General features: G+C 40.9%; 1 protein-coding gene across 11 annotated transcripts in view; it reads left to right on the top strand.

The window, feature by feature from the left end:
* The window catches only part of LOC145506823 (uncharacterized), a 294395-nt gene that overhangs the window by 75823 nt on the left and 198597 nt on the right, over positions 1-19975 (top strand). The gene's annotated exons all lie outside the window — the stretch shown is intronic.

Raw genomic sequence — 19975 nt, 5'->3', positions numbered from 1 at the left:
ATATACTACATATACAGTGTGATTTTTTACAGCCATAAATTCATGTTGTTTTTTGTTCACATTTATTAAGGTTTAGTTGACAAAATAGTAAGATATTTACAGTGTACATCATGATGATTTGATATACATTGTAAAATAATAACCACATTTAGGTTTATTAGCACCTTGTCACCTCACCTCATTACCATTTTTTTGTGTGTGTGATAAGAATGTTTAAGATTTATTCTCTTAGCAAATTTCAAGTACACAGTACAGTATTAATAACTTTAGTCACCGTGCTGTATATTACATCCCCAGAATTTATTCATCTTATAGTTGAAGGCTCGTACTGTTTAACAGCATCTCTCCGTTTTCCCCACCCTCTAGTAACTAATGATCTACTCTCTGTTTCTATGAGTTCAACATTTTTAAAAATTCTGCATATAAGTAGAATCATGCAGTGTTTGTCTTTCTCTGTTATGTCTTATTTCACTTAGTGTAATGTCCCCTAGGTATATCCATGTTGTTGGAAATGACAAGATTTCTTACTTTTGTATGGCTGAGTAGTATTACATTTTATACATGTATATCTATATATCTTTGTCACATCTATATCACATTTTCCTTAGCCATTTATCTGTTGATGGACTTGTTCCCATATGTTGGCTATTGTGAATAATGTTGCAATGACTATGGCAGTGCAGATGTCTCTTTGAGATACTGATTTTATTTCCTTTGGATGTATACCCAGAAGTGGAATTTCTGGATCATGTAATAGTTTTTATATTTTTAATTTGTTGAGGAACCTTCATACTGTTTTCCATAATGACCAATTTACATTCCCATAAGCAGAGTACCATCTTTCTGGTGCATGTGTCAAATATTTTCATGTGAATGTAAAAGGATTTAAACTCGATTTTTAATTCTGACTGAGCACTGCTCTTCTTCCCAGAGTTCAGGATTAACATGAGAAGAAACTGTATTTTCTATTCTGGATAGTTTTTTTTTTGAGATGTTTCCAGAACTTGTTTCTGTGTTTCAGAACCAGCCACAAACGTTGTCTTTCTACCCTCACAAACCAGCAGACATCATTTCCCAGGCCACCCCTAAACAGGGACCTAGTGGACAATTTTGATGAATAGTTAAGCTCAACTTATTCATGTGGAAATATGCCTGGAGCTTTCAGGATGCTGTAGGAGGCACTTAAAACTTGGATGACTAATGCAATGAGAAGACTGGCCCTTAAGCAGAAAAGGGAAATGTCTCTTCTAAATTGCACTGATTGTTTTCAGTGTTCTTTTATTTAAAAAATAATTTTATTTATTTATTTTATTTTTGGTTGCGCTTGGTCTTCATTGTGGTGCTCAGACTTTCTCTAGTTGTGGTGAGCAGGGGCTACTCTTCCTTATGGTACTTGGCCTTCTCATTTCAGTGGCTTCTCTTATTGCGAAGCACAGGCTGTAGGTGTACCGGCTTCAGTAGTTGCTGCTCGCAGGCTTTAGAACATAGGCTTAGTAGTTGTAGAGCATGGGCTTAGTTAGTGCTCAGCGGCATGTGAAGTCTTCCTGGACCAGGGGTCAAACCTGTGGCCCCTCTGTTGGCAGACAGATTCTTATCTACTGTACCACCAGGGTAGTCCCACGGTGTTCTTTTAATTTTACCATCCCAGACACTTGAAGTCTGTAAGTTCTGCCAGTCTAATACCTGGAAACTGTTATTATAAGGATATTTGTGTCTGGTAAAAGATCACAGGCAGATCTTGAGATGAACTGGCAGAAGGGCATAACTCATGATAAATTCTTTTGAGATGTTTGTTCAGAATTGAATTGATTATTTTAAAGTTATTTTTTAAGGAAACATGGGCAACAGTACTCTGTAAACTTACGTACTCTATAAAGTTATGAATAACTCTTAAAATATGCTGTAAGATGGTCTTAGCCTTAAATAAATGGTTAAACTTATTCTGAATAATCTTAGGGAGAATGCATAAGACTAATGAGAGAGAAAACTAGCATGGCCGAGATAGGAACTCTATAGAAAGGTTTTGGGGGAAGCAGTGGGCTTTCTTGGGAACTAGTGAGTTTCCAGTCACTGAGCATGTTTAAGCATGATTGTACGTCTACTTGCCATGGGTGTTACAGAGAATGTTGACAAGATCAGCGACTTTCATTCTTACTCTCTTACAAGGGTATAGTGGAGTTTACAAAAGCTATAAGATCGGTGGTTTCACAAGTGTTTAAATACAAAAGTAGATGTAAGAATAGAGCTATCTTCCATTAAAGCAGACATAAAAAAGATTTGTAAAGATGTAAAGTGATGCCATTCTTCTAAACAATTTTTTTTTGGAAAAATATTTTTCATAAAATATTATTTATGCTAACATACTATATTTATTAAGATTGTTTTAAATGAATTAATACACAAATATTTTGAACTTCTCACTTTTTATTTCTAATACAGTAAATATAAAGAGTTGTAATTCACATAAATACAAACTATCTGAGATCCTCATACTTGTTATCTATTGCTATGTAACAAATCATTCCAAACAGTGGCTGAAAAACAACAGATATTTATTATCTTGCAGTTTCTATTGGTCTGGAATTTGGGAGCAGCTCAGCTGGGGAATTCAGGGTCTCATGAGCTTGCAGGCAAGATCTTGACCATAGTTGCCATCATCCGAAGGCTTAACTGGGGCTGGAGGGTCTGCTTCCAGGAAGGCCCCCTCATTGGCTGTGGGCAAGAGGCCTCCCTACCTTGTCTTATGTGCATGCTAAGTCACTTCGGTCGTGTCCGACTCTTTGTGACCCTATGGACTGTAGCCCCCCGGGATTCTCTGTCCATGGGATTCTCCAGGCAAGAATACTGGAATGGGTTGCCAATTCGTACTCCAGGGGATCTTCCTGACCCAGGGATTGAACCTGTGTCTCCCGCATTGGCAGGCAGGTTCTTTACCACTAGTGCCACCTGGGAAGCCTTGTCTTATGAGTCCTCACAACATGGTAGCTGATTTCCTCCAGAATGAGCGATCCAAGATAGGATAAAATGGAAACCATAGTGTATTTTGTGACCCAGCCTCAGAAGTCAGGCTTGATCATTTTCCCACATTCTCTTCATTAGAAATGACTAAGTTAAGCCCACACCCAAAGGGAAATGCATTAGGCTCCACAGAATGGATGAGCGTCAGAGAGTTTGTGGACATATTTTAAAACCACGCAGTCCTCTTTAAGAACCTCTGGACTGGATGATCCTAAAGGGTATTTTTAACGCCAAGTTTCCGTGGGGAAGGGAAATGAGGTAAATGTTTAGGTCAGAATAATGATCCAAGAGGCCTTCTTGAAAGGATTTCCCTTATTAGCCACCTGGCAAATTTCCATTAATTCTTTAAAACTAAATTGGGAAATTACTTCCTTCCGAAAATATCTAGGCCTCTTCCTCTGTACTATCTCTGCACTTATGTATTATGTCTGATATTATGCTTTTTCACACTGTATTACAATTATTTTGTTTCTTATTCTCTCTTCTTATCAGATGGTGAGATTTGGAGGTCAGAGATGTTATCCTGTGTCATTCTTTCTCCGGTATCTAGCACCGTGTCATCCTTATCATCTTCTGAAGTCACATTTACTCTTGTTTGTTCATTTACTCTTTTATACCATTTCATCTTTAGTATTTTATACTGTGTTAGGTGTTGGGACAAGATTCCTATTTTTATGGTATATTTCACTAGGAAGACAGACAATAAATAAGTAAACAAACCAAGCCAAAAGATAGTTTCAGAAAGTGACCCAGGCTATGAAGAAAATAAATGCAGACTTAACTATGTGGGTTGCGTGGAGTGGAGGTTAGTTTAGGTAGGATGGTTGGGGAGCACTCTAAAGTCTACATGTCTGACCCTCACTGTCCCAGCCCAGTTCCCCCAACATGAGACAGACCTCAGAGTTCTGGGTGTAGTGGCCTTAGGACATTCAGAAAATGTCAAATCCAAGCTGCCATGTAAAAGCAAGAAACAGATCTGAGATGAAGACTCTGTAGGGTCAGTGTGGGCAGAAGGGACGCATCTGTTACTCACCTGTAGCTGTTTCTACAGCCACAGAGTTAGCAAGTTTCCTTGGGCAGACATGTGAGGACAGGGGAGGCTGCCAGTCACCCAGGGTCAATCAGAGCCCATAGTATATGTAGTGAAGTTGAGCCTCAAAACCAGGTCCGGCCATGGACTCAATACAATTACATTCTTGCAGGGAAGAAATAAATTCTTCCCAGTTCCCATAAACTCTGGGAACTTACTGGAGGGAGAGGAGACTTGCCTATTTCACAGGACCAGATAGCACAGGTGGAGGTGTCATTGCAGTGCATGTGGGACACAGAAATGCAGGGCTAGGAGATGAGTGTGGGAGTGGCAGAGATGGTTCTGGCCTTTCGTGCTCACACTTGTCCCATCCCTTCAGGCCAGGTACCCTCCTGTTCTCTTCCTCCCCTATCCAAAGTTGCTCTTGGGAAAAAATTCCCAGACCAGGAAATACTCAGTTGGTGCGTAATTCAGGTGTGGTTCAGCAGGTTTCTACACATCAGACTTGCTCAGCTCTTGGGGGGGAAAGATTCTGAAGATTTCTTGTGAATTTGCAAATATTTTCAAAATTTAGTCTTAATATCCAAAACCCCAGCAATTTATAATGTAACTAACAAAAAATGCTCCAAATCCTCAGTTGTTGATTCCTCCATGAAACTTCCCCTGAGTGGTCAACACTGTCTACTTTTTATGGTCATAGCATTTTGTATATCCCTCTTTTCAAGTCCGTATCATATTTTATGCAATTAATTGTTTACAAGTCTCTCTTTTGAGGGCAGGGACTGCCCTTTACTCACTTCTGGTATATTTCACTTGGGTCATATTCTTATTTTTCTTTTTTTGTTGTGTTCATTTTATCACTGGTGTGTGTGCTTATTATGTGTGTGCTTAGTCACTCAGTCGTGTCTGACTCTTGGTGACCCCGTGGACTGCAGTCCACCAGGCTCTTCTGTCTATGGGAATTCTCCAGGCAAGAATACTGGAGTGGGTTGCCATGCCCTCCTCCAGGGGATCTTCCCAAGTTCAATAAAGGAAGAGGGAATTCCAATACTTTTGCCTGAAGAATCCCATGGATGGAAGAGCCTAGTAGGCGATAGTCCATGGGGTCTCAAAGAGTCGGACTTCACTTTCACTTTCACTTTATTCAAAGCCATGAACACGAAGGTGGAAGGGGCTGGTGACTTCTTGTGATATTGTCCCTTCCCCCAGACAATATCAGTGTACTGGGACAGGGGGCTGGTTGGCTGAATGATGGCTTATCTGTCTTACAAAATATCCCTAATAAGGGAAATACTTATAATATTAAATGATAATAGAGCCAATTGAATTGAATGTAATATATAATAAGGCTTAAGAGGAAGATCTGGGAGGAAATGAACCGAAAGATTGAAATCATAATCTCTAATTAGCAGCATTATTTATGATTTTATTTTCACCTCTTTAATTTTATGTTATCTGAAGTTTCTAGAATAAGTATGTATTAATATATGTGAGATAAGGGAATTTGATGCCCCTCCCAAATATCTGTCAGGAAAGCGGGAGTCTCTCTACATTCTAGTCCTTCCAGAATCCTTTGCATTGTGGAATGCTCTCTCTGACATTTTTTGATCCACAAAATACTATCTGGGAAAGACATATTAGCTTTAAATGACCTCAAGAAATAATAAAATTTTAGATGATTATGGTGATATTCTAAATAAAAAAAAAGAGCAAATACATTTAACATCAATTTAATGAATTGTTCCTTTGGGATAAGATCCCCAAATTGCAAGCCTTAGATGTCATTGTAAGTCAGTTTTCTAGAATTCCCTTTACAAAGCAATAATGTAAGTGGTTAAATTATTAAGATTATGAATATACACTTGTACAATAAATGGAAAAACAATTGTCACAGTGTTTTGTGAATAGGTACTTGTGGCTTGAGATAAAAATTCCGGTGGCAGCATCATAGTTAAAACACACTAGATGAAAGAAAAGATTATGTCTGGAAAACTGTCAGATGGCTCAGAAGTGTCTCTCATAATATGAAGGAGACTTGTCGCTAAAGACACATATAGCAACTTTGAATCCATGCCTTAATGAACGGAAAAGTAGGAGAAACAGTATTTCTAAATCGAATGTTATTTGTATTATTTTAAATATGTATGCTTACTTAAATTAAATAATTTAAACATTGAAGTTAGATACATAACTATTTCATCTGTATCCCTAAATGTTTATATTCAAGTTAGTCAAAATCATTAATTTTTTTTTTTTTTCCCTCTTTGGGAAAGTGACCTTATGTTAAGGTCACTTTCTATTCCTGTACACTTTTATAATAAGAGGAAAATCAAAAGCACAAACTTGTTATCCCTTCCAGGGACTCTTAAAATTTAATAGGCATTTGCACTTTCATGTAAGTAGTTAAACTTTAATGGTGAGAGCTCAGTCATCAGCTGGTGGATGGGGAAGGGATTTAGGGGTGCAGCTGGGTCTCAGTGCAGAATAACACAAGGCGGGGCATTGCCTTAAACCTGAGGGAGGCTGGCTTTGCAGAGAAAGTTTCCACCGGGGGAAACTTGTTGGAGGAGTGGCTTTGGAGCTCACTCTACGAGTGGATGGAGGACTTCTTAGGAAGAAAGGAATAAAAAGGTATGTGTTAGAGATCTACTGCTGCATTACAAACCACCTAGAACAACACTCACTTATTTATCACCGTTCTTTGGCTTGGCAATCTTGGCAGAGCTCAGCTGGGACCACGTATGTGTCTCAACTCTGTTTGCAGCTTCTGGTAGTTCAGCTGGTCATGGACAGTCTCGTACACCGCTCACAGTCTGGGGCCTTGGTAAAGGACCCTGTGATGGCTGAGGCGCTGGGCTTCTTTCTCCATGGGGTCTCTTTCAACCTCACAGATGGGCTTGTTCGTATGGCTGCTGCTGCTAAGTCACCTCAGTCGTGTCCGACTCTGTGCGACCCCATAGATGGCAGCCTACCGGGCTCCGACGTCCCTGGGATTCTCCAGGCAAGAACACTGGAGTGGGCTGCCATTTCCTTCTCCAATGCATGAAAGTGAAAAGTGAAAGTGAAGTCACTCAGTCGTGTCCGACTCCTAGCGACCCCTTGGACTGCAGCCTACCAGGTTCCTCCATCCATGGGATTTTCCAGGCAAGAGTACTAGAGGTTCATATGGCAGCAGTGTTCTAAGAGCATGAAAGCAGCAGTGTTCTAAGAGCATGAAAGCAGAAGCTTCAGGGCTTTTAGAAGCCAAGGCTTGGAATTCATAGGACATCACTTGTGCCACAAACTATTGGGCAAAGCAAGTCACAAAAGTCAGCTCAGATTCAAGGCACTGTAGAAATAGTTTCCACCTTCCGATGGAAGTTGCTGTAAAGAATTTGTGGCCATATTTAACTTATTAGAGGGCATTATATGGGCAAAGGAAGCTTCTAGAAGGGAATAGAGACAAGAAAATGTCAACTGTGTAGTAGGAATTTTAAGGAGTTCAGCCTGATTGAAATAGAGGAAGCCTTTTGGTGAATAGCTCGTAATGATACCAGGTGGGCATCCTGAAGGCCCCAAGGGCTGTAAACTCAGAACCAAGACTTTGATGTGAAGGTTAGCAAACCTCAGTGCATGCCCTGTCCACTGCTTCAAATGATCCCTTTTGTAATTTGTCTTCAGTATTGTTTTCGCTTGAGAAATACTTTTGCTTTGAGATCTTAGAAGACCCTATGTCCTTAAAGTGCCATGTCCAGGAATGGGCTTCTTGTTTTTAAAAAAGGTTAATTCTTTGTTTATTTTTGGCTGCGCTGGGTCTTCGCTGCTAGGCAAGGGTTCTCCCTAATTGCAGCAAGTGGGGGCTACTCTCTAGTTGCAGTGCAGGGGTTTCTCATTGCAGTGGCTTCTCTTGTTGCAGAAAAGAGCTCTAGAGAAGAATGGGCTCTAGAGCACGCAGGCGTCAGTAGTTGCTCAGCAGTTGCAGCTCATGGGCTTAGTTGTCTCGTAGGATGTGGAATCTTCCCAGACCAGGGATCTATCCAATGTCCCCTGCATGGGGAGGCAGATTCTTCACCACTGGACCACTATGGAAGCCCCAGGAATGGACTTGACCAAAGCCCTTATGAACTTTCAGAAGACAAGAGAGCACAGAAGCAGTAAAGGACAGTGGATGAATACCTGAGCTCTGGAGCAAAACAGACCTTGGTTCAAATCCTGTCTTCACCACTTGGAAACCATACGACATTTGATTTGTCATTTAACCATTTGAGTTTCCTCCAATATCAAATAAAATAGTACCTACCTCACAGGATGGCTGTGATGCTTAGATAATAGTCTTGCAGATTTTCCTTAGAGTTTTAAGCATTAAATATGTAAGTTCTCAATTACTGTCAGCTGTAATTACTGCCTTTGGATTTTTACTCTTCATCTGTAAAATGAGATACTACCTCTAAAATTATAGGGTCTTATTCTTAACATCGGAGAAGGCAATGGCACCCCACTCCAGTACTCTTGCCTGGAAAATCCCATGGACGGAGGAACCTGGTAGGCTACAGTCCATGGGGTCGCTAAGAGTCGGACGACTGGGCGACTTCACTTTCACTTTTCCCTTTAATGCACTGGAGAAGGAAATGGCAACCCACTCCAGTGTTCTTGCCTGGAGAATCCCAGGGACGGCGGAGCCTGGTGGGCTGCCGTCTATGGGGTCGCACAGAGTCGGACACGACTGAAGTGACTTAGCAGCAGCAGCAGCAGCATTCTTAACATAGCTAATGAAATTGAGCATAAAGAGATTTGCAAATATAAAGGGCTATGCCCATTCTCGAGGAGAGTGCTCTTTATTGTGATCTGCATTTGAAGAAGGTCTGTTTCAAACTAATTGCTTCTCTTTCCTGAAAGAAAACTGACTTTATGGCAAGTGTGTTTTACACAGAGCTGATGCTAAGTCGCGTCGCAGCAGATGCTTTGATGAATATATGCATTTATTCTCTATTTGAATGTATTATATAAGATGATCAGGATGATGCAGCCTGCTTACTTTTAACCAAATAGGTTTCCCCTATTTAACAAATATTTAAAATCTCCTACTATGTTACAGGCACTATGCTGGGTATTGGAGATAAAATGGTGAGAAAAATAAAAATCCTTGTTCTCAATAAAGCCTAAGTAAAAAAATATGTAATTTTTTCCCCCAGAGAATATTTACAAATAGATCCCTGAATTTTTTTGTCCTCAATCCTGGGCCATTGTTCATATTTACTAGAAGTAAGTTAACCTATTTTGAAAAAAACACAGTTATTTTGATAGAAAATTCTAGAGCCATCCCCTAGTCAGACAGTCCATCTGTTTGGCAAGTAGAGTGAAAGCTCTATTGACTAATAGTGTATGGCTCCCCTGAGTCCATTAACCAGGGAAAGAGAAGTTTTCCCAAGGCTGGTTGGACCCCTTATCGTTTTGGTGGCACAACATACAGTAAGGAAGATCTTTAACTACAGGTACATTAAGAAAAATAATCCATACTCATCCAAGTCAAATCAATGCCTCCCAGACCATGTGATTTGGAATTTATGCTTGGTTGTATTCATGTTTTTCACATATCTACAAACATGAATAACCTTATATACTCAATAAATAGAAATCATCTTAGTCACATGTAAGAGACCCAATTTAGGTTTTAGAAGACTTCAAAGTCAAGCTCAATGTCAATGAAACATAAACCATTTGATTGATTGTGAAACTAGCTCCAGCAGAAAAATATGCCATGTTCTGGCTTCATTTCTGTTCCAGGAAAGTACATGGAACCGAATTGTGGATGGATCCTGGTCCCAAACTGGAGGTCACATCCAGAGAAAAGAGCTTCACATCTTCCTGATTATTTCATTTGGAGCATCTGGAGAAGGCATGAGAAATACCTTGCCTCTCTGTCTCACTATCACTTAACTTTCCAAGCATCTGTGTGTATGCTTAGTTGCTCAGTCGAGTCCAACTCTTTGTGACCCCATGAACTGTAGTGCACCAGGCTCTTCTGTCCATGGGATTTTCCAGGTAAGAATACTGGAGTGAGTGGCCATGCCCTCCTCTAGGGGATCTTCCCAACCCGGGGATCGATCCCAGGTCTCCCGCATTGCAGGCAGATTCTTTACTATCTGAGACACCAGAGAAGCCCTTCCAAGCCTCTATTTGGAAGCATATACCAACCATTCTTCCACTCTTTCCCCTACTCCTGATTTACCCCTATAATTCTCTTTTGAACCACTACCCAGGAAAATAGTTGAATCAGTTATATTATCTTATGTCATATGTTTTAATTATAATCCCCAAATTTGGAAATGGAAAGTTTTGGCATACAACTAATTATCAGACAAAAGAGGAATGTTTCTTCAAATGTGGTGAATAGAATAGCATGTAATCTACTGTCAATTAGCTGTGACTATGCCCACTCCAGCACTTTTTAAACGAGTTCCACAAGAAAACCGAGAAATACATTTTTAATGGAGCCACTTGTGCCTCCAGGGCTTGGGAACTTTAACAAGGATCACTCTGTGAAAAAAAAAAAAAATTGCTATAGGCATGTATAATAAATTAAACATGAATTTTAAATTATCCACTGAGTCTTCCTAAGGGATTGAGAGGCTGTAGGGATAATGAAAATGCAATGTTAATAAGCAATCAGTAGTGATTTTTAAAAGGGACTGAAAAAGAAGGGCCCATCTAAATTTCACCTTTGCTGAAAAATGAACTAAAAGGATAACTTCAAACTAGTAGTACTAATTAATGTAAGCTTTCAATGCAAGGAATTACTTTATGTATTAGTGTAGTTTCATTGGTTCATACTGTTACCTGTTTAACCATGTAAACAATTTTAAGAAAGAAAATAATAATAATAATAGTATTTATGAGTTACTTTGATGGGACTTTTTGTAAATTATCCCCAGATTGTATAGGAGACAACTGAGTATAGAGAAATTAAATAGCTTGCCCATGGTCATTGAGCTAGGATCTGAACACTGGCTTTTGTAAATATTCCTTGTGGTTCCTTCCAGCTACGCTCTTCTAGCCAAATCCTATTTCCTCTTGAGGGTGGATTGATGAATAGAAGTAGCTAAGGGCTCTGGTATCAGAGTTTTTAGCTCTAATACCGTTTCTTACTCTTACTAGTTGTGTGGTGTTCGATAGTTTCTTCCTATTTAAAATAAAGATAATAATGTAACGCTTATGTGGACTTAAAAAATGTTAACAACCTAAAAGTTGAGAGTTGTGTTTTATTCGGTGGGAATTTTTTGAACTTCAAACCTGGGAGATAGTATCTCAAGTAACCCTGGGAGAGTTACGCTGAGGAGGTGAGGAGAGCAGCCAGTTTATATAGAAGTTTTGTAACAAAGGGCAGGTAGTCTGATCGTCAAAATATTATTATTAAGTAAAGAAAACCAGATATCCCAAGTTAAAGAATTTAGTGCTTTTGTATGTTTAGGAAGCTGCAAGAGTGTGGGTTCACTGAAATCATTCCTTTGGTATGCACCTCAGCAATTTGGGGCCAGTATCCTGTGTTTTCACATCCTGAGTTTCCTCAGGGCTCACCAGTGGGGAGGACTTCCCTGGTGGCTCAGACAGTAAAGCACCTGCCTACAATGCCTACAGTGCGGTAGACCCGGGTTCAATCCCTGGGTCGGGAAGATCTCCTGGAGAAGGAAATGGCAACCCACTCCAGTACTCTTGCCTGGAAAATCCCATGGACGGTGGACCCTGGTAGGCTACAGTCCATGGGGTCGCAAAGAGTCGGACACGACTGAGCGACTTCACTTTCACCAGAGGGAGTGGCTGCAGTCTGACGGCTGCTCAGTTCAGTTCAGTTGCTCAGTCGCATCTGACTCTTTGCGACCCCGTGGACTGCAGCACACCAGGCCTCCCTGTCCATCACCAACTCCTGGAGTTTACTCAAACTCATGTCCATCGAGTCAGTGATGCCATCTAACCATCTCACCCTCTGTCGTCCCCTTCTCCTCTTGCCCTCCATCTTTCCCAGCATCAGGGTCTTTTCCAGTGAGTCAGTTCTTTGCATCAAGTGGCCAAAGTATTGGAGCTTCAGCTTCAACATCAGTCCTTCCAATGAACACCCAGGACTGATCTCCTTTAGGATGGACTGGTTGGATCTCCTTGCAGTCCAAGGGACTCTCAAGAGTCTTCTCCAACACCACAGTTCAAATGTTCACAGTTCTGATGGCTGCAAGATGGCAGGTATTCTTTCCTTCCTGAGTTCCCTCAGGGCTCACTAGCTCACCTTCTGTTGTGACTGCAATTGCTGATGACTGTGATATCCTTTGTTTACTGATTTGACAGGAAATATTCCATTTCTCAGTTAAGTGAGAAAATGCATACAAAGCAATCAACCCCATGCCTGCTATGCAGTGAGAGTTCAATATGGGTTATAGTTATTGTTACGGAAAGTAAACAAAAGGAAAAAGAATGGTGTGGCTGCCTTAGATGACAAACAGCCCCAAAGTGGTGCCATATGTTCTTGCTGGGTGTGGGAAAACGGCAGACTGCTCACTCTGTTGAGTCATCAAGCCTGGGTGATCACAGCCTGTCTCACATACGGTTTAGGTCCGAAGTCCCTAATGCATCTGACTGGATGGTGCTCGCATCCTGCACTATCTGGTGACAATGAAGGAGACCTCTCAGCTCGCTTTGGGTAGTGCCATGGCAAGTTCATGGTCAGGGTGGTTTCTTGTTTTCTTCTCATGACCTCCTCCTGGAGCTGAGTCAGCTGGGAACTTTCCAACAGGTTTCTTCTTTTTGAAATATCTCTTCCATCCCTTAGCTGCTAGGGCTTTTCCCTGTAAAGGAAGCCTGATTTAACATTCCTAGTTATATTGAAGAACAACAGCTTTATCTTTCTGTGGCTTTTGAAGTTCTTTTCTGAAGATGGAAGAAGAGTGAGATGGGTTGAACTATGTTCTTTTTTTAAATTTATTTTTCAATTGGAGGAAAATTGCTTTACAATGTTGTGTTGGTTTCTGCCATAGAACGCAAATCAGTCATAATTATACATATATGAACTGTATTCTTTCAAAACTCATATGTTGAAGCCCTAGCTCCCAGGACCTCAGAGTGTAACTATATTTGGAGATGGGCAGTGGAGGGACAAGATGCTGGGAACTTTGAAGTCACTCTCTTGAGAGGGTCTTCCATCTTAAATATCTTTCTCCACAGGTCTGGAATTATATCATTAGCAATTTATGTGGAAGTTTTGAAACTTTTTCTTTAGTTCAATAATCTCATGAAAAAATAAGAATGGGATCACTGGGGATGCTGTTGGTAGACTACGGATGTGGGATGTGGATTTTGGAGAAAGGTTCCAGGAAAAGGGCAGTGAAGGAGAAGATGGAAAGGCACAGATCATCAAGTCCTTTCCCTCCCAGCTCTGCCCAGGGCCAACTCTTCTGACTGGGTTTACAGGAAGAACAGGGGAGTTTTGTTCCTTCCTTGGTACCTCATTCCTGGAAAGTGAGGATCTCTGGGCTGGGGGCACAGGGCTGTGGTGATTGCTTCATGGTTGATGGTTGAGATGACCGTCCTTCGAGAACCTTCTTTTGACCTTGTAGGTGCTGCAACATTGTGATCAGAAATTTCTGCTTTAAGTGTAAGGGTTGTGTTACAAATGAGGAAGGAAGTAGGAGAGCAATCAAAACAAAACATTCTGGCCCCAGTTCAATAAAGCAGAACACATTCCTGCCTCCTGCCCTCCTCTAAAGTGTTTAACAGTTTTCCCTTTTTGTTCTTACTTCTGACTCCTAGTGTGGTATCGTTTATAAGCTTGGTATTTTTGTCATCATTTTGCCTTAAACATGGGCACAAAGAAGACTTCAACAGCAGTAAACAGTAGGTTGTGGAAATGCTTTTGTGTTTGAAGTCTGATTAAATTTGTGCTTCAATAAGATTTCTGCTCATTCCCACTCTCTCTCTGCTTTCCCGAAATTTCCCCTCCAACACTGCAGCCCATCTCCACACCCTCAGGATGTTAGCAGGTTTAAAGGAACAGAATGTACCTTTCTATGACTGCCAAGACTGAAAAAAGCCTTTAAGACTGCATGATGAATTTCTAAGGATATAGTTAATGATCAGTAGGGCAGATTTTGTGAGGCAGGAGCTGTTTCAAAGTTTCCGATAGGTTAGTTTCTGTACATATTGAGAGTTTTGTGTGTGAGATGGGAAGTTAGGAGATGTTACCTTTCTTTTTTCTGCTTAATTGTATATTTTAAATTGTATACTATAAATAGGACTTCCCAGGTGGAGCTAGTGATAAAGAACCCACCTGCTAATGCAAGAGACCAGAACTCACTCCCTAGATCCCACCCAGATCCCACCCACGGAGAAAGGCATGGCAACCCACTCCAGTATTCTTGCCTGGAGAACGCACGGACAGAAGAACCTGGTGGGCTACAGTCCATGGGGTCACAAATGCTGGACACAACTGAAGTGACTTAGCATGCACGCGTGTACATACCATAAATAATCACTGTTTCCTAACGGGTGTGTTCACATTTAACCTTATAGCAAGGACAAAAGAGAAAAAACCAGCCCTATACCTGTTATAAAAATTATATCATTATTTGTTACATTATTTTAAATGAATTTTATTTCATTTCATATACCATACTTTATTTAACCATTTATGTCCATTTCTGGACATTTCAGTTGGTGTCATTGTTTTTGCCATTGTACCTGTAGCACCCACAACTGCGACTTCATGGGGTGTTGGCTGCATTCAGGTAAAGGGGAAAGCTCGAGTCTGGTTTGCAGATGGCTCCCCTGATACCAGCTGACATGGACTGCTGAGGTGCCAGCAGAACCGCTTGTCCTGGAGGTTGGAAGAGGCAGGTGAATGATACCCTTGGATTGGGCTCCAAGGTGAGACCCACATGTGTGCTGTCCAAAGAGCATCTACTTCAAAGTAGACTCTCCATAAAAGGGTGGATGTGGTAAGCTGCTGTACAGATGTCTCTCAGCCTCGTTTCCAGCTATACCAGTGTGTTGTAAAGAAGGTAGGAATAAGGGCTGAAGACTACGAATAGCTGCAACAACAAAATTTCCCCTTATAAAGACTGACTTGGTCATTGGCCGCTTTGAGTGCCAAGTTTTCTAAGCAATGTCCAGTCCTGAACATTTCATATTGTAGCATATACTAAGTGAGGCATGGAGGAGTTAACCACAGTGTGAACCTAGCAGCACCAGCTCCAGTTGTAGAATACTGAACTACCAGGACCTGTATCACTATTTGGAAACAATGGCAGGGCTCACTGAATGGGGTGGCTTGGTTTTCTAGAAGGATTTATCTGTTGTCCTGATTGATTCTGCTCTCAAGAGCCATTCCCAGAGCAATAGAACACTCTGAAGAATCTGTATTGGATTCCAATACCATTCTGTAGGTCTTCTGCACTAAGTGAACTGGTGATGACCTTTGACTAATAGGGCTAAGAGATAAGTTTTGACCATCATCTCCTATGGGTTTCTACTTACTCGTATCCAGGTTCACCCCTGTGGGAACCATCATGTCTTGCTCTAGAGCATGGATGACTAACTGTAGTGATGTCTTAGCCTATGCATATGTTCTTCCTCAAAGAACAGGCTTGGAGGGCAGAGGATCAGTAGATTTCTGTGGAAGGCTTTGATTTTTTCTAATGCACCCCACACAGTGCTGGTTCCCTTGCACAATATTGACTTGTTAATCCAGGAAATGGTTACATATTTTTTGACTTAAGTTTTTTTATTGTAATAAAATACACATACCATAAAATTTACCATTTTAACAATTTCTAAGTTTATAATTCTGTGACATTAAGTCCATGAGTTTTTGCTTCTAAACTTGAGCCCACCTTTCCTTTCTGTCCCTTGGACTGCAAGGAGATCAAACCAGTTAATCCTAAAGGAAATTAGTCCTGAATATTCATTGGAAGGGCTGATGTTGAAGCTGAAGCTCCAATACTTTGGCCACCTGATGCAAAGAACTGACTCATTGAAGGCAGGAGGAGAAGGGGACGACAGAGGATAAGATGGTTGGATGGCATCACTGACTCGATGGACATCAGTTCAGTTCAGTTGCTCAGTCGTGTCCGACTCTTTGTGACCCTATGAATCGCAGCATGCCAGGCCTCCCTGTCCATCACCAACTCTCGGAGTTTACCCAAACCCATGTCCATCGAGTTAGTGATGCCATCCAACCATCTCATCCTCTGTCATCCCCTTCTCCTCCTGCCCCCAATCCTTCCCAGCATTAGGGTCTTTTCCAATGAGTCAACTCTTCACATGAGGTGGCCAAAGTATTGGAGTTTTAGCTTCAACATCAGTCCTTCCAATGAACACCCAGGAGTGATCTCCTTGCAGTCCAAGGGACTCTCAAGAGTCTGCTCCAACACCACAGTTCAAAAGCATTAATTCTTCAGCGCTCAGCTTTCTTCACCGTCCAACTCTCACATCCATACATGACCACTGGAAAAACCATAGCCTTGACTAGATGGACCTTTGTTGACAAAGTAATGTCTCTGCTTTTAAATATGCTATCTAGGTTGGTCATAACCTTCCTTCCAAGGAGTAAGCGTCTTTTAATTTCATGGCTGCAATCACCATCAGCAGTGATTCTGGAGCCCCAAAAAATAAAGTCTGACACTGTTTGCATTGTTTCCCCATCTATTTCCCATGAAGTGATGGGACCAGATGCCATGATCTTAGTTTTCTGAATGTTGAGCTTTAAGCCAACTTTTTCACTCTCCTCTTTCACTTTCATCAAGAGGCTCTTTAGTTCTTCACTTTCTGCCATAAGTGTGGTTGTCTATCTCAATGAAACTAAGCCATGCCGTGTGGGGCCACCCAAGACAGATGGGTCATGGTGGAGAGGTCTGACAGATTGTGGTCCACTGGAGAAGGGCATGGCAAACCACTTCAGTATTCTTGCCTTGAGAATCCCATGAACAGTGTGAAAAGGCGAAAAGATAGGACACTGAAAAATGAACTCCCGAGGTCGGTAGGTGTCCAATATGCTACTGGAGATCAGTGGAGAAATAACTCCAGAAAGAATGATGGGATAGAGTCGATGGACATGAGTTTGAGCAAACTCCAGGAATTGGTGATGGACAGGGAGGCCTGGCATGCTGCAGTCCGTGGGGTCACAAAGAGTCGGACACGACTGAGCGACTGAAATGACCAACTGACTTCCTTTGTGTATGGACGCTTCATTCTCTCCAGTGCCATGACCATGTGTCCTTCATGCCAAGGTGCCATCAACTGAAAAATAAACTACCATCTTAAGAGAAACATTTTGTTAAAAAGGGTATTCCTGGCAAGTTTCTGTGAATGTCACTTACAAGCCACATTCCTATTTCAGAAGAGTTAATATGTAGAAAATGCAAATGACAGAATTGTATATGTATATATATATATATACACACACACACATATACGCATATATACATACACATATATATGTACACATATACACATATATATGTGTGTGTATATATATAGCTTCTCTGTGTCCTGTGGCAATGCTGCTGCTGCTGCTAAGTCACTTCAGTCGTGTCCAACTCTGTGCAACCCCATAGACGGCAGCCCACCAGGCTCCTCTGTCCCTGGGATTCTCCAGGCAAGAATACCGGAGTGGGTTGCCATTTCCTTCTCCAGTACATGCATGCATGCTAAGTTGGTTAGTCGTGTCTGACTCTGTGCGACCCTATGGACAGCAGCCCACCAGGCTCCTCTGTCCACAGGATTCTCCAGGCAAGAATACTGGAGTGGGTTGCCATTTCCTTCTCCCCTGTGGCGATGACAGGAGTTTTAAAAAATGTTTCAGTGGGGAAGGACACTTTCTGTATGGCATCTATGACGATCAAACTGGAAACCCATAGCTTACTAGGGAGTGACAGGAGCACCATGACACCTCTGAAAGAAAAGGGGTGTTTAGATTTGTGGAGAGTAACAGTCTGTTATGACAATCATAGAAAAAGTTTTTATTGAAGACTAATCACTACCACAGGAAAAGTTTTCATACTTACTGAATAGCTCCTTTCTGTGGAGAACTTTACATACATTTCTCACTTTACCTTCAGTGCAGTCTTGGGAGGCAGGTTTGATCCACATTTTACGGAAGAAAATAAGCAGGCTCAGAGTGTTTCAGTAATTTCCAAGATCTGATGCCTGGCAAGTGGTGCAACTGGGGTTTGACATTTGGTCTGAATGACTCTACTGCCTGCACCCTCTCACCATACCATTTAACTCCTGAGCTCTCGCCACTCTGTAACATGATAGAAACAACTGAATTCCCTGGTTTCCTTCTAGGCTTGCAATCTTAATATGATCTTCCGCTTTAAACCCTCTAGTGGCCATTCCTATAGAATCATTTGTTGACTGATCAGATACTACTCTGTGATGTGTTTCTGTTTTTTGACCCACATTTTAAACTCTGTTATTGAATATTTTATATATTTTTGTCATTTCTTTTTCGTAGATTATAAACCCTGAGAGGACACTGACTTTGACTGTTGTATCTCCCACAGCATTTTTTGAATCACTGATGCTCAATTACTACCTATTGACTTGATTTTAATGAATGTTAGGGAGACATTTTCTGATATAGTTGATCCGAAATAAAAGTCATTGTAAAGATCATTTAAGCCATTACTATATGGTTCATGGGATTTCTGACAAGTCTTACACCCCCAATTCAGAAGATTCAGGGAGATTAATGAGGGAATAAATAGAATTTTAAAATTTGAGAATGGCTTTTTCATTAAGGAATTCTAGAAAATATTATTATTACTTTCAATATTTGCTGTTAAAATTGCTTTAGATTTCAGTCACGTTCTCATTATATTCATATTCTGTTGTCAGTCAGATTATACTCCACCTCATCAGGGAAGCTTCCCTTACCAAACAAACAACATTATTATTGGGTTTTTTTTTTTGAGATTTTTTCTTTTTTTTTGGTGTGGATCATTTGAAAAGTCTTTACTGAATTTGTTACAATATTGTTTCTGTTTTATGTTTTGGATTTTTGGCCACGTAGCAGGTGGGATCTCAGCTCCCCAACCAGGGATTGAACCTGCAAACCCTACATTAGAAGGTGAAATCTTAACCACTGGACCATCAGGGAAGTCCCTATTAATAATATTATTAATTTTACCTCTGAACTTTACCTTTTTGAATATTTCAGAAAACTAGTGCTGAAAATTTTTCATGCTGAAATATCTATCAAGATCAAAGGATGGCAGGAAAACAAAAGCTAATTTTATTCAGAAGTTTTTGTTCTCTCTTGGCTTTGGCCATTGTTGCCTCCTTGGGACACTTTCCTTGAGAGGGTGACACTGGGCAGCAGCCTTGAGTGTCAGTGAGAATTGTCTCAATGAACAACAGAAGAGATAAGCAAACTTTCTTTCATTCCATGGTAGTACTTATTTTGCATTGGAAAAGTACATGTAAATCAAACTACTATAATTCCCATCCTTATGCCAAATGTAATCCTGAAAGAGACTATTGCTGGCATGAGGTTTTACTGCCTCAAAGCCAGTAGCTTGGTTTTTCCATCTGGGCTGGCATAGATTTTTCAAGCTTTTTTTCCCCCCGAGTTACTTATTCTCTGGTAAATTCCAGTCCTAGGCTACTGTAGGATATATGCAAGGCTTGGCCCCAAGAGCTGGAAATGTACTATAACCCTTGTTTAAAAATGTTTTGCTACTGGAAGTACAACTAGTTCTTCTAAGGGTTGTGTTGGCCACCTCAGGTTTGTGGATTCAGTTCAGAGTTTTGATTTAGCTCTACAAGGTTTTATGGCTTGGCTACCTGAGTGACTGGCTCTCACACTATTCCTTCCTCCAAACTGGGAAGATGTGTTGGAATACTTGGCTAAAGAGTAACACATTTTCCTGTGGAATAGTCATAAGGATGGCTCAAGTGTTCTTGGAG

This window comes from Giraffa tippelskirchi, chromosome 5, assembly GCF_054371585.1.
Source record: "Giraffa tippelskirchi isolate mGirTip1 chromosome 5, T2T-mGirTip1v1.2.pri, whole genome shotgun sequence".
Classification (NCBI taxonomy): Eukaryota; Metazoa; Chordata; class Mammalia; order Artiodactyla; family Giraffidae; genus Giraffa; species Giraffa tippelskirchi.
Note: the sequence above shows the minus strand (reverse complement) of the source record. Positions and strands in the feature narration are given on the sequence as shown.